Source organism: Gigantopelta aegis, unplaced genomic scaffold, assembly GCF_016097555.1.
Source record: "Gigantopelta aegis isolate Gae_Host unplaced genomic scaffold, Gae_host_genome ctg8719_pilon_pilon, whole genome shotgun sequence".
NCBI lineage: Eukaryota > Metazoa > Mollusca > Gastropoda > Neomphalida > Peltospiridae > Gigantopelta > Gigantopelta aegis.
The window spans coordinates 258-7492 of NW_024536699.1; the positions used below are offsets into that span (position 1 = coordinate 258).

Consider the following 7235-nt stretch of genomic DNA (forward strand, 5'->3'; position numbering starts at 1 on the left):
AGTGCAACACTCATATGCAAATTAATTATCCTTCTAAACTGACGATTACCAAAACATTACGTTGATGAAAAATCAACTCAATTAGCTAAATACAACTAATATAACCTTGTCGTACATAACTTTTCTCAATAAGTCTTTACACATATCATCTTTCATAAGAAACTAAATTAATCCGAATAATTGAAGTGACTGTAATCTGATGTATTAAAACTCTGAACAGCCATGATAAATTATTGTTTTGTGTTTATTAATATATTTGTATTTTTACAGTTGTTGCAGGAGGTAACAACGTAGGCGTTGTCGCTGGTGGGGCAGCAGCTGCTGTAGCTTTGGTTGTTGTGATTGTAGTCGTAGTCGTCTTCTGGAAAAGGTATGAAATAACCATGAAATATTGAATTTACTTTGTGTTGGCTCGTCTAAATAAAAATACAGGTTAAAGGAACATTCCTGAGTTTGCTGCATTGTAAGATGTATATGTATGTATGTATGTATGTATGTATGTATGGATATCTATATATTGTATGTATGTCGATGTTCACGATTACATACATATACATTAACGCACTGCGGCAGGGGGTAATTAAATCCTCTAGCCTCACAAATTGTCCCATATCGTTGCTGGGACTCGAACCTATGGCACCGAATCGCCCGCAAATTCCAGACTTGCCACGATACTTTCTGAGCTGTTGAGGCATCCATAAAAAGGATGCTCTTTAACCCAGCTATATGCATGGGGCCTACACGTTACATGTATGTGTGTGTGTGTGTGTGTGTGTGTGTGGGTGTGTGTGGTTGGTGTATATATATATATATATATATATATATATATATATATATATATATATATATTATATATATATATATAAAACTCTGGGTGTAGTATTCACCTCTCGATTATTATTCTGACTTTCCACTAGATATGATCATTCACTTCGACAAAATATTCTTTGTCTAGGTTACTGATATTTTACTTATTAACCATGTCACAATGATATTCTGTTAACAGTGTGAGATACGAACGATATATTCTTAGTAGCTGACACTGAAATTGTAGAAATAATGTCATCATTGTAACAGCTGGTGATACTTCTGTGAGATAAGAATATAATTTTTTTGAACAGTTTAGCGATAACATAATTATTGACCATTGATCTTTCCTTTAATTTTTTAGACGACAAAGGAATGTAAACACAGATAAAGAAGACTTCAGTGATTTAAAATGCACATCGCCTCCTCCAGATGAAGGTGAGATCCACTGACTGTATATGTGTTATTACCGCCGGGTTTTCAGTAGCATCAATATCGTATATTAGGAATCAAATTCTATTATGCGAGCCTCTGGCAAGCATAACACATTATTGTTATTCCTAATATATGATATTGACGATACCGAAACACGCGTGGGTGATAATATCTTTATCATATAATCTCAACATTAATATGTGTTTTTCTAAATTGTACACACAACTTTAATTTCATATATATAATATATATAATTCCATATATGCATATGCGTGTGCGTGAACGTGCGTGCGTGCGTGCGCGCGCGCGTGTGTGTGTGTGTGTGCGTGTAACTAGTATTGTTAGTTTATTATTCAAATGGTAATAGTGTGTTTGTTGACATTTATTTATGTAACACAAGCAAGCTAATAATAACACTAACACATCATACTTTATCTTGAATTATGTTTTGTCCATAAACAATAACAGTCAATAAAACAACTTGCGCATATAAACTGACGTCATCAGATATGACGTTCCCCGACAGATGTAATTTGTACGTCCATCGAAAAATTAACAAATACCCGTTGATCACATTGGACCAATGGGATGACGTTACGTTGTAATGAATGTAACAGAAATTTAATTGAAATATATGCTTTATTGGGCTATGGATTCTACCATGTTTGTTTAAAATAGCGTTATTTAGGTTGAATATCATTTAACATATAACCAAAAGTTAAATCTGTATTGTAGACTGTCATTTCAAACTTATACCAGTCCAACTGGAAGGGACTATGTCTCTGTATATCTGTATTGCCGTCCATCTGCCGCACATACATTGTTTTTTTTGACAAAGCCTTGCGATACTGAACTGCAATTTTGTCTGTTACTTTATTATGCAGAATTACACATCAGATTTCAATTTTATGGGGATCTGTACATTGTTGAAAATATTGATTGTCCTTAATAAATCAAAACAATAAATATTAAAATACATTAGTTATTCAAATATTATTACCCGTATAGGTTCAAACTACGGGGTAATATTTGTTTTATTTGCACAGTGTGCAGATTGCTTATACAGCTACTGATTGGCTGGCTTAAAAATCACGACGTTTGGTTGGTTCCTTGCGATGGCCGGAACTTCACTTTCATGCATTTGTTTCCATTAAAGAGTCAGATTACACATACGTTATGCGATCTACAACGATTTACAAAAAAAATGGACTAATTTATATATGGTATATTTTCATAAGCAGCGGCTTTAGTAATATATAAAAAAAATTATTTTCAAATGCAAATACAGTTGTATTATTTTGTACTGTACGCATTTGGCTGTAAAAAGAACGCCGTTACGCTATGACGTCACTTACATTACGTATTGGAATGCGCGTAAGATTATATGACGTAATGGCAGATGGCTTTGTTGCAGACTGCAGAGGAAAGTTTACATTAAGAATTAGTTAAAATTGGCAATGGGTAACAAAGAGAATAACCAACTCGCTACGAGGAGGTACGAATTATCTGTCCCTCAGGAATGAATGTTGTAAAACCCTCGCCAAAGGCACGGGTTTACAACATTCATTCACTCGGGCCAGATAATTCATAGTTCCTCGTAGCTCGTTAGTTATTGTCTAATTCACTTCTGTTTACAGAGCCATCAGAACTATTTCCACATATAATTCGGGGTTTTCTTCTCCATTATTGTCATTGGCATTTTCTGGGTTTGTTTTCCTCCAACATGATACAGGCAGACAGACATACAGACACACACACGCGCGCGTGCGTGTGTGTATTAACTATTATTGGCCTACCTTTATATATTACCTGTATTTTAGGTATAGATAATGACGATGAGTGTGACATCGATGCAGAATTACAGAAACGGTGCTACAATCCCAAGACGGAAGACGATAACGTGTATGCAAATGTAGGACAAACCCAGATCGAAGTGGCTAACTTGCATTCATTTATCCAGGGCAAAACAGAAGGTGAATTTCAGGAAGAGTATGAGGTAAGCCTCATTTCAAAATAGACCACAGATTAAAGACAGCAATTAATTTTCTAAACCTGGTTCGGTCATTGAAACAGTTACCATTGTATGACTGTTTCTGTTGATTGGGTTACTATCCATTTGTCACTGCCCACGCATGGTGAATGTTGTATACAAAATGTTTTTCATAGTAAAGAAACAAATCATTGAAATAATATTTGGATTGGAGTGATATGGAGTGATATGTCTCCGTACATACAGGTTCGTCATCCCTATATAAATGTCTGTATGTTTAAAACTGGAAACTATTACAAATGTGATTGTCATAAAGAAAGGCATCGGAAAGAAGACAAACCGATAAAATCATATTTAAACTATTTCTTCACTTTCAGTTGCTGCCATCTGGTTTACAAGCCAGTCACAATGTTGGAAAGAAACCCTGCAACAAAATTAAGAACCGATTTGTGGCCATATTCCCTTGTAAGTATATAATAGGCGTTCTGAAACTAGTGTCTTTTTGAAAATGATTCAATACAAATATCACCTTGAATATAACATTGAATGCCGGATGGTCTATATTTTAGAGAGCAATTAAGTAGAAATTATAAAAGAGTCGACAAAAGACATTGTTACTGAAAATTTGGCATACTGTATAATGTATATCTCATCATATATTCGTATTTATATTACTTGCGATGTGGACATGATGACTGATTCGTCCTCTTCTTGCACGTTAATGATGTGTTTATAATACATGTATGAAGTCCCTATATGGACATATGTATATGTGTATGTATGTATGCAAGCATGCATGTATGTATGTATGTATGCATGTATGCATGCATGTATGCATGTATGTATGTATGTATGTATGTATATATATAAGAATACATGATTGAAAGGTTAACTTTATAATAAAATAATGAACGAGGAACTGTACGGTTTATGTATTTCTTACTGTATATTTGAATTCCCAACAACGAGTAAAACGTGTTATATCAATGTATGCACTTCAAATCGTCTGACAAAGTACCAACGTTAAACATTACAGACGTGATCCGTAAACAATAACGCCTTATGCGTGGCGTCATTCTGATTTTTTCAGTAGGTATCCTTTCAGCCAAAAACATATTAAACATAAAAATTAGCCTTTATTGAAAATAATTTAAAAACATAATTAATGTCACCTCTTGATATTTGTTTACAGCTTGGCAAAACCTTTAATAGCGGGTAAAACCTGAAATGTGCATGCAGCCAACCAGATCCATGAAATTTCGTCTGATAATAACACAACACTGATTTCATTTAGTATTTTGTGGAATCAGTTTAATATAGAAAGACCCCAAAATGAAATATACAGGTTGAAACTAACCTCCATTCTTAACCTGCACGGTAATCCTTGTTTGCTACACATTAATATCGAATCAACTGAGCTTAGTAACTCGTTTAACTAGGGTTTCGAACACGCCTATCCCGAGATCGGCCTCCAATAGGATCGGGGGTCTGGGACAGGATAGCCTATCAAATACGGTCAATTTTGAAAGTTTGAATATTAACACCAAAAGTATAAACGAAGGGAAAATTAGGTTTAATACATTTTGACTGCGCCCTTGAAGTTCTGTATTAGCATGTCTAATATATTATAATTTTGACGCAAATGTTGTTGGGCTAAAATTAATAATAATTATTAAACAGTATGCATTAAGCCCATGGGAGGTTAGGAGGAAAGGGTATACAGTTGGTACAAGTATATATATATATAGTTTGAGAGGAAACCCGCTGTAGCAACTACATGGGCTACTCTTTCCGATTAGCAGCAAGGGATATTTTATTTACGCTTCCCACAGGCAGGATAGCACAAACCATGGCCTTTGTTGAACCAGTTATGGATCACTGGTCGGTGCAAGTGGTTTACGTATACCCATTGAGCCTTGCGGAGCACTCACTCAGGGTTTGGAGTCGGTATCTGGATTAAAAATCCCATGCCTCGACTGGGATCCGAACGCAGTACCTACCAGCCTGTAGACCGATGGCCTAACCACGACACCATTGAGGCCGGTCAACGAACAACAAATACAAAATATTGCATACAAAGATGAACTATATGTGGCTTTCCCCTTACAGACGACCATTCTCGAGTACATCTTGCAAACTCATCAGAAGAAGGAGCATCTGATTATATCAATGCCAACTACATTGATGTAAGTATCCAATAATAATTTATAAAATGTTAATCATTTAAGAACAATGACATCAAACATCAAAATATGGCCATTCAGATTGTTAAATATACAAAATGTAACGGAACTGTATGTTGTGTTTTCTACTACATAAGCGTACATCTAATAATTAATATCCTTGAGTGGACTGTTTTGTAAAACATTTTGTACTGATTACTGTTCGATATAGTTGCATGTGTGTCAGTTTTGATCATCTTCTACCAACGATGAGATAATTATATACCAGAGTGTACTGTGGGTACAATTATACGTCAAGACGAGATATGGATCCTACAACAGGTCAAAATAGTAAAGTGAGAGCTCAGAATGTCTACACAATCAATTAAGCTGGGTTGCATTATTAAAATGAAATCCTCGTGTCAGTAGATATGAAAGGTGAATTTTGTGCACACATATAGATTTTGAGAAGACAGATCCGTCTTAACAAGTGAAAATTAGACTATGGTGTAGTCTAGTCGTCACATTGGTGTGGTGATGCTGACGGGCCCGGCATCGTTCAATATGGTATTAATGTAAAACAAAGTAAAGTCAGCCCCTCTTCCTAGTTGTTCTTGGGGAGGGGCGGTTAATCGTCCAGTGCTGCTAGGACAGAGATGGACAGGTAGACAGGTAGACAGTGGTCGTCATCTAATATGTCAACAAATAACGGCCACAAACCTGACGTGGAGACAAGAGATCTTGCTAAAGCAGAATCCACCCTAATAGTGGAAATGAGAAACATCCTAGCGTTCAGTAATTCCCAATCGATACATTCCAGAAAACCAACAAAATGGAGGACTTCCAAGACGAGGATGCGAAACCACGTGCAATGTACGGCTTACCGCGACGATCTCCAGACAGGGAATGTTTGAGTATTACCTAACCCTAACACTTATACTGAAACATTTTTAACTTCCAGGGATACAAGAAGAAAAAGGCATATATTGCAACACAGGGTAAGACGTGAATTGAATATATTGAAAGTTAAACAAATAATAAAAAACAATAAACAAACAAAAGAAAAACAAAACAAGGGAAAATTTCATCTAGCAGCCTTTCTGAATATAGCTAGCATATTTTCGATCCATGAGTTTAAGTTTTTATTTTAAGTTAAACATAAAAACCTCCTTTGATGTGGATATGGAAGGCACATGTAGTGGCTGTCCTCCTACAGACGGGGCGCTGGATAGAGATTCATAGAATCAACCATTAGTTTGTCAAATGCTCATTCGACTCTGCACTTTTCGGAGATACTACCCTCATCATGTGTTACAGTTTTGTCATTCAGATTATGTACTTATTAATTCAATTTGTAGTCACTTAATCCTGTGAGATGTTTGTGTGATTGTTTATGCAAAGATGATCATATGTCTTATACCATATCATGATATGTAGCATACATGCAACATTGGCATTAGATATTGTAAATCAGAGTTGCTTTTACAGATGCTATAGAGATCCCGGGGTAACGATCCCTTTTGTATACAAAACCGTGTTGCAGATTTGAACCTGTGGGTTTCATAAACGTCCATTTAACATAAATTAGAAATGTTTAACAGTAATTTTGTATTACTGTCAAGTAGCTTTTAACCACAGATAATTTATATATTAGCTATTTTTCGTTTTTATACAAAAAAATATTACAGTAAACGTGAATTACTAGGTTTTAATTTTAAAGGCAACCATATATAATGGTAGTTCACCATGTAAATTGTTTTCAAAATTATTAATTGAGTTTCTGTAACAAAGCATGTGACTTTCAGGTCCGGTTCCAGCTACCATTGGTGGATTTCTTGAGA

At 35.3% G+C, this 7235-nt stretch overlaps 1 long non-coding RNA gene across 1 annotated transcript; it reads left to right on the forward strand.

Moving 5' to 3' along the window:
• The first annotated feature begins 275 nt into the window (after positions 1-275).
• Positions 276-3693, forward strand: LOC121367076. Its single transcript, XR_005957310.1, has 4 exons — positions 276-370; positions 1172-1245; positions 3063-3238; positions 3610-3693. It is a non-coding gene; the product is annotated as an uncharacterized LOC121367076 (long non-coding RNA).
• The last annotated feature ends 3542 nt before the right edge of the window (positions 3694-7235 follow it).